The following is a 6,393-nucleotide window of genomic DNA, read 5'->3' as shown; positions in this document are numbered from 1 at the left end:
TGAGCATGTTCGGGATGTGCTTGACCGGCGTATACGACAGCGTGTACCAGTTCCCACGAATATCCAACAACCTCGCACAGCCATTGAAGTGGAGTGGACCAACATTCCACAGGCCACAACTGACAATCTGATAGACTCCATGCGACGATGTGTTGCACTGCATGAGGCAAATGGTGGTCACACCAGATACTGACCGGTTCTGGGTCCCCAGACCCCCAATAGCGCAAAAAACTGCACATTCCAGGGTGGCCTTTTGTTGTGGGCAGTCTGAGGTACACCTGTGCACTACTCATGATGTCAGATCAGCATCCTGATGAGGTGGGATGGATTATCTCAATATAGCAGATGTGCCCACTACCACACATTTGGACTGATTTGTGACCACTGTTTGGGAGGGATGGTTATATTGTGTATCTGGAATGAATTTTAGGTCTCTACGTCTGGGTGTCGTAAAAGGGGCTACGCATCGATAGTGGAAACATTGATCGGCAACCCTCTGATTGGTCGGCGAAAATGTCGACGGAGCATGCTCGGTATTTTTCGGCAGCAGAGCAAGAACTCTTGAGTGAGGGATTTCAGGAGTTTCAGAGTTTAATCAGAACGCAAGGGAACACTGCAAAGGCTGCAAAAGCAAGGAGAGAGGGCTGGCAGAAAGTTGCTGACAAATTAAACTCGTAAGTAATTTAATAATAATAATAATAATAATAATAATAACAATAATAATGGAGTGAATTTATATAGCGCTTTTCAAGGCACCCAAAGCGCTTTACAATGCCACTATTCAGTCACTCTCACATTCACACACTGGTGGAGGCAGCTACAGTTGTAGTCACAGCTGCCCTGGGGCAGACTGACAGAAGCCAGGCTGCCATATCGCGCCATCGGCCCCTCTGGCCAACACCAGTAGGCGGTAGGGTAGATTTATTATATTACACTATATTATCCAATATTATATTACATTATATTATAATATGTTATATTATATCCTCTTTCACATTAGAGCCACAACAGGACCCACTAGAACATGGGAACAAGTAAAAGTGCAATATAAGAATGTTCTACAGAATGGTAATATTTATCACTTATATTGCTTTGAGTCTCTTGGAAAGAGACCCTGGAATGATCTGTTTGTTTATAACAGCAACCAAGAAAAGGGCAGAGCAAAAAAAAAAGACAGGTGGTGGTCCTGCACCCCCTCGTCAACAAGTTGGTTAAGTAAATTATATCCTCACGGGAAAATCGATATCTCTCTATGAGCACACTGTCGCGCTGAGCTAAAGGATCCTGTCTGTCCCGCAATATACGCTGAATTCTGAGGACTCTCCTTATCAATCTTGCACCTTCCTCAATGGGTGTCTCGCGTAAACGGACAGGACATGGCTGCGACAGGGTTCCCAAATCCACCTTCGCTTTTATAGCCGTGGTCTCTCATCTTGATTACACAAAGTAATTTGCAATTACTACTCTGAAATATGAATTACATCTGTAATAATAACATACATGTAATAGAATGTTAATAGTACATTTCCCTTTTTTAGGAAATGACCTGTATGTATCTGTGTGAAATCAATAAATGGATCAGGTGCTGCATTGTCTTTAGTTACATTGATGTTATTTATTTATGGTGAAACAGTGGTGGAATATCGCTGTTGCTTTCGTATAAATGAAGCGGACATACCTGCGTGGCCGCGATCTAATCCTGTTTACATAAAGTAAACCTGCTCCCCAGCAGGTTTACGCTTACGGCTCTGTTGCTATGACAGCAAGTCCCGGATGAGCTTCGGGGAACCGAACGATCCAAGATCACGCGAAATCGTCAACAATCTAATCCAGCTAACCTACTTAGCGAGGTACGAAGAACAGGCCCCTGGTTTACGTGTTTAATACAGGGACTTCCACAGCCTTTTCAACAGCGCTGCGGACCGCGGGGGGCTCAGCAGAGCTGAGCTTAGGAGGAGCTTTTTAATTCCAGTTCTTGTCTTGAGAGTCCTTCTCACCACTCACCTGAACATTAGCTCTGTTGCTTCCTCCAAGAGCTCCTTGCTGCTTTTTAAGTAAGGATTGACTCTATCAAGATTTACTTACTGCCCGTGTTCTCTGCCTGGCAACAACCCTTCTTTCCCTCTGACCCACACCCAAAGAGGTGCCCAAACTTTACTCGTCACAATGAGACTTCTTCCCTGTCTCTGTCAGTCCCTGCATCCCTAAATGTCTCCACTTGTCCCGAGTTCTCTCTGACTGTCTCCTTGGTGCATTTAAACCCCTGTTCCTCCCTGTCCTCATCGTCTGTTGTCTTCATCTCCATTATCAGTCATCATAATTTTACCCTCTCAGTGCAAGTCTGCAAATTTCTTTATTAAATCATAAGATTCTTAAATTCATCAAGTCTCTCTGTGCCTGAGTCCTCTTCTCAAAACATGACATCACTGTTTTGTACATTTTAACACAATTTAATCCCACGTTTGTGAAAACAAAAACAAAACACTTTTTGAAAAGTCTGTAACAAAATCATCAAATCTGATAATGGCTATTTAAATGCTGCCAAAGAAGAATGGATTGGAATAAAAAAAAACAAAAAAAAAAAACATATCCTAACTGTTAAGAAATATATTCTAACACTTCTTCAGCTGAGAATCACACAGAGAAACACACAGTTTTCTTGCTAGCAAGGGCAGTCACCAGAACGCTCGCACGAGAGAGTGAGGGCTCAGAGACTCGCCACGCTGAGACTGCCCTGGTCTTTATTTATACTTCAGTGGGCGTTTATTCCTTACATTGGAATGTGGAGGTGTGTGTGTGTGTGTGTGTGTGTGTGTGTGTGTGTGTGTGTGTGTGTGTGTGTGTGTGTGTGTGTCAGAGTGTGACCCCATAAACGACTTCACTTAACCTGCTGGTCTGGAAAATCCAACAGTTAATCTATATTTAAAAAAGGGCACTTAGACTAAAACTGACATAGCTACGTTAATCCTACCGTAAAACAATAAGACAAGGTACGACTTTTCCCATGCTCCTAGGATGTGGGTGTGAATGCCAGAGCACTCTGGAATGCACGCAAAGCTTTTGCAGACTATTAAGGATTGCACATCCTATCACTACCATATGTAAACTTATATTATTAAAAGATTATACTGACTACTAAGTACAATTTTCCATTGACATTAACCTTAATTACTGCGGGAGAATAATGAATGATGCTCACAGTGAGTAAAAAGTAAACAGTGCATTTTTTGGACAGAGATTCACTTTTAATGTGTGTGTATAATATAATAAAGATACATAAAAAATACACTCCAAAAATAGAAGAGTCCTTGAAATGTACAAAATATTATTAAAAAAATTAGAAAAATGGAGACACCTTGGCTTATGGTACAATGTATACAATGTATGAAAAGATCTTTACTGCAGATAAAGATCCTTTATCTGCTGTCGGGTGTGGGAGGAGTTCGGAGAGGCCATGGAAAAAGACTTTCGGACTGCCTCGAAGAGATTCTGGCAAACCGTGAGACGTCTCAGGAGGGTAAAGCGGTGCTCTACCTGCACTGTGTATAGTGCTGGCGGAGCGCTGCTGACGTCGACTGAGAAAATTGTTAGGCGGTGGAAGGAATACTTCGAGGACCTCCTTAATCCCACTGACACGTCTTCTGAGGAGGAAGCAGAGTCTGGGGATGAGGGGAATGACCCGCCAATTTCCAGGGGCGAGGTCACTGAGGCAGTTAAACAACTCCTTGGTGGCAGAGCCCCTGGTGTTGATGAGGTCCGCCCCGAGTTCCTGAAGGCTCTGGACATTGTAGGGCTGTCCTGGTTGACACGCCTCTGCAATGTTGCGTGGAGATCAGGGGCAGTACCTGTGGACTGGCAGATCGGGGCGGTGGTCCCCATCTTTAAGAAAGGGGACCGGAGGGTGTGTTCCAACTACAGGGGGATCACACTCCTCAGCCTCCCTGGGAAAGTCTATGCCAGGGTGCTGGAAAGGAGAGTTCGTCCATTAGTCTAACCTCGGATACAGGAGGAACAATGCGGTTTTCGTCCTGGTCGCGGAACACTGGACCAGCTCTTTATCCTCTCCAGGATACTTGAGGGTGCATGGGAGTTTGCCCAACCAGTCTACATGTGTTTTGTGGACTTGGAGAAGGCATTTGACCGTGTCCCTCGGGGTGTCCTGTGGGAGGTGTTGCGGGAATATGGGGTGTCTGGCCCATTGCTACGGGCCATTCGATCCCTATACAACCGTTGCAGGAGCTTGGTTCGCATTGCCGGCAATAAGTCGGACTCGTTCCCGGTGGGTGATGGGCTCCGCCAGGGCTGCCCTTTGTCTCCGGTTCTGTTCATAATTTTTATGGACAGGATTTCTAGGCGCAGCCAAGTGGCGGAGGGCTTTCGCTTTAGTGGCCTCAGAATCTCATCTCTGATTTTTGCGGATGATGTGGCTCTGTTGGCTTCATCGGGTGAGGGCCTCCAGCTCGCACTGGAGCGGTTCGCAGCCGAGTGTGAAGCAGCGGGAATGAGGATCAGCACCTCCAAATCTGAGGCCATGGTTCTCAGCCGGAAAAGGGTGGAGTGCCCACTCCGGGTCGGGGATGAGTTCCTGCCCCAAGTGGAGGAGTTCAAGTATATCGGGGTCTTGTTCGCGAGTGATGGGAGAAGGGAGCCGGAGATCGACAGACGGATTGGGGCTGCAGCTGCAGTAATGCGGACGCTGCACCGGTCCGTCGTGGTGAAGAGGGAGCTGAGTGTAAAAGCGAAGCTCTCAATTTACCGGTCGATCTACGTCCCTACCCTCACCTATGGCCACGAGCTGTGGGTAGTGACCGAAAGAACGAGATCGCGGATACAAGCGGCAGAAATGAGCTTCCTCCGAAGGGTGGCTGGCCTCTCCCTTAGAGATAGGGTGAGAAGTTCGGCCATCCGGGAGGGGCTCAGAGTAGAGCAGCTGCTGCTCCACATCGAAAGGAGCCAGCTGAGGTGGTTCGGGCATCTGACAAGGATGCCCCCTGGGCGCCTCCTGGGTGAGGTGTTCCAGGCATGTCCCACCGGGAGGAGGCCCCGGGGCAGACCCAGGACACGCTGGAGAGATTATATCTCTCGCTTGGCCTGGGAACGCCTTGGTATTCCCCCGGATAAGCTGGAGGAGGTGGCTGGGGAGAGGGAGGTCTGGGCCTCTCTGCTTAGGCTGATGCCTCCGCGACCCGGCCCCGGATAAAGCGGATGAAGATGGATGGATGGATGGATGATCCAACATTATCCTTTATTGATAGATCATGTGATCTCACACTTTTACCTAAACGTGGCTCTTGTTTTTAAAAAAACTTCCTTATATCCATTATGAACCTGCCTGTCTCTCTGTACACACACACACACACACACACACACACACACACACACACACACACACACACACCAGGAGTTATAAGGTTAATGGGCATCCAGTCAATTAGCTAGTTAGTACCTTGGGTTCAATATCAGCACATATGACAAAATAACCAGTTTCTCTCATTACATTTCAAACAGGACAGTGATAACAACAGCAGGCTACGGACAATGTTAAGTTTTAGATTTTAAATAGGCTGTATACATTTCAATGGGAGCAACAGGACAGTCAAATGTCGCTGATTTTACTACAGAGCAGGACGGATTGTAGGGCAGCAAACATGAAGCACCCCCAAAAATGGGCTAAAATCGTCCCTGCTTTCAACTGAGCCTGCTTTTGGGCCCACTCCACATACTGGCCTTACAGTCCTTTGACAGACATCTTAAAGACCTCATAGTACCATATCACCCAATTAGAGCACATAACTTTCAGACTGCTGGCTTACTTGTGGTTATTAGGATATTTAAAAGTAGTATGGAAAGCAGACCCTTCAGCCCCTTCAACATTAGGCTTAAGACTTTCTTTTTTGAAAAAGCTTATAGTTAAGGCTGGATCAGGTGAATCAGGTGAATCACTAAATTACGTCACCTCTACTTGCATATTGATGTGAAGAAATCTTTTAAAACGTATTATTCACAAATTGATTTAATATAAAGGCAATATGAGCTGAGTGTTACAGGCATGGCCCTTTAAGACTGTAGCCTCACGGGCAGTATAGTCCGTGCTGCAGGGAGAACGTGTGGGACTGCCCCCCCCCCCCCCCACTGTGTGTGTGTGAGCGTGAGGGAAGGAGAAAAAGGAGAGTCGAAAATTACGAGTTGAAACCGAGCAGAAACAGGAGATAGAATATGATAACAACCACTGCAGCCAAAAAGAGTGCCTGACGAGCCCAGCTGTAAGTAAACCATTGCATTAATAATATAATTTACAGTATTGATATTGCATTCAGAGGTTTAAACAGTGTGTGTGTCTTTCAGAAAGACTAAGTTGCAGGCTGACAGGAAGTTGCAGAGAGTTTGCAGAAG

The 6,393-nt window shown here is 46.2% G+C and overlaps 1 protein-coding gene across 1 annotated transcript in view; it reads left to right on the top strand.

Annotated features, from left to right (window-relative positions):
• Nucleotides 1–1,447: 1,447 nt before the first annotated feature.
• The window catches only part of LOC308401874 (protein NLRC3-like), a 171,752-nt gene continuing 166,806 nt past the window's right edge, over nucleotides 1,448–6,393 (top strand). Inside the window, exon 1 of the mRNA XM_080890328.1 lies at nucleotides 1,448–1,870. The gene's annotated coding sequence lies outside the window, so the exon portion shown is untranslated. The remainder of the gene's footprint in view (nucleotides 1,871–6,393) is intronic.

This window comes from Rhamphochromis sp. 'chilingali' (genome assembly GCF_963969265.1).
Source record: "Rhamphochromis sp. 'chilingali' genome assembly, chromosome: 9".
Lineage (NCBI taxonomy): Eukaryota > Metazoa > Chordata > Actinopteri > Cichliformes > Cichlidae > Rhamphochromis > Rhamphochromis sp. 'chilingali'.
Note: the sequence above shows the minus strand (reverse complement) of the source record. Positions and strands in the feature narration are given on the sequence as shown.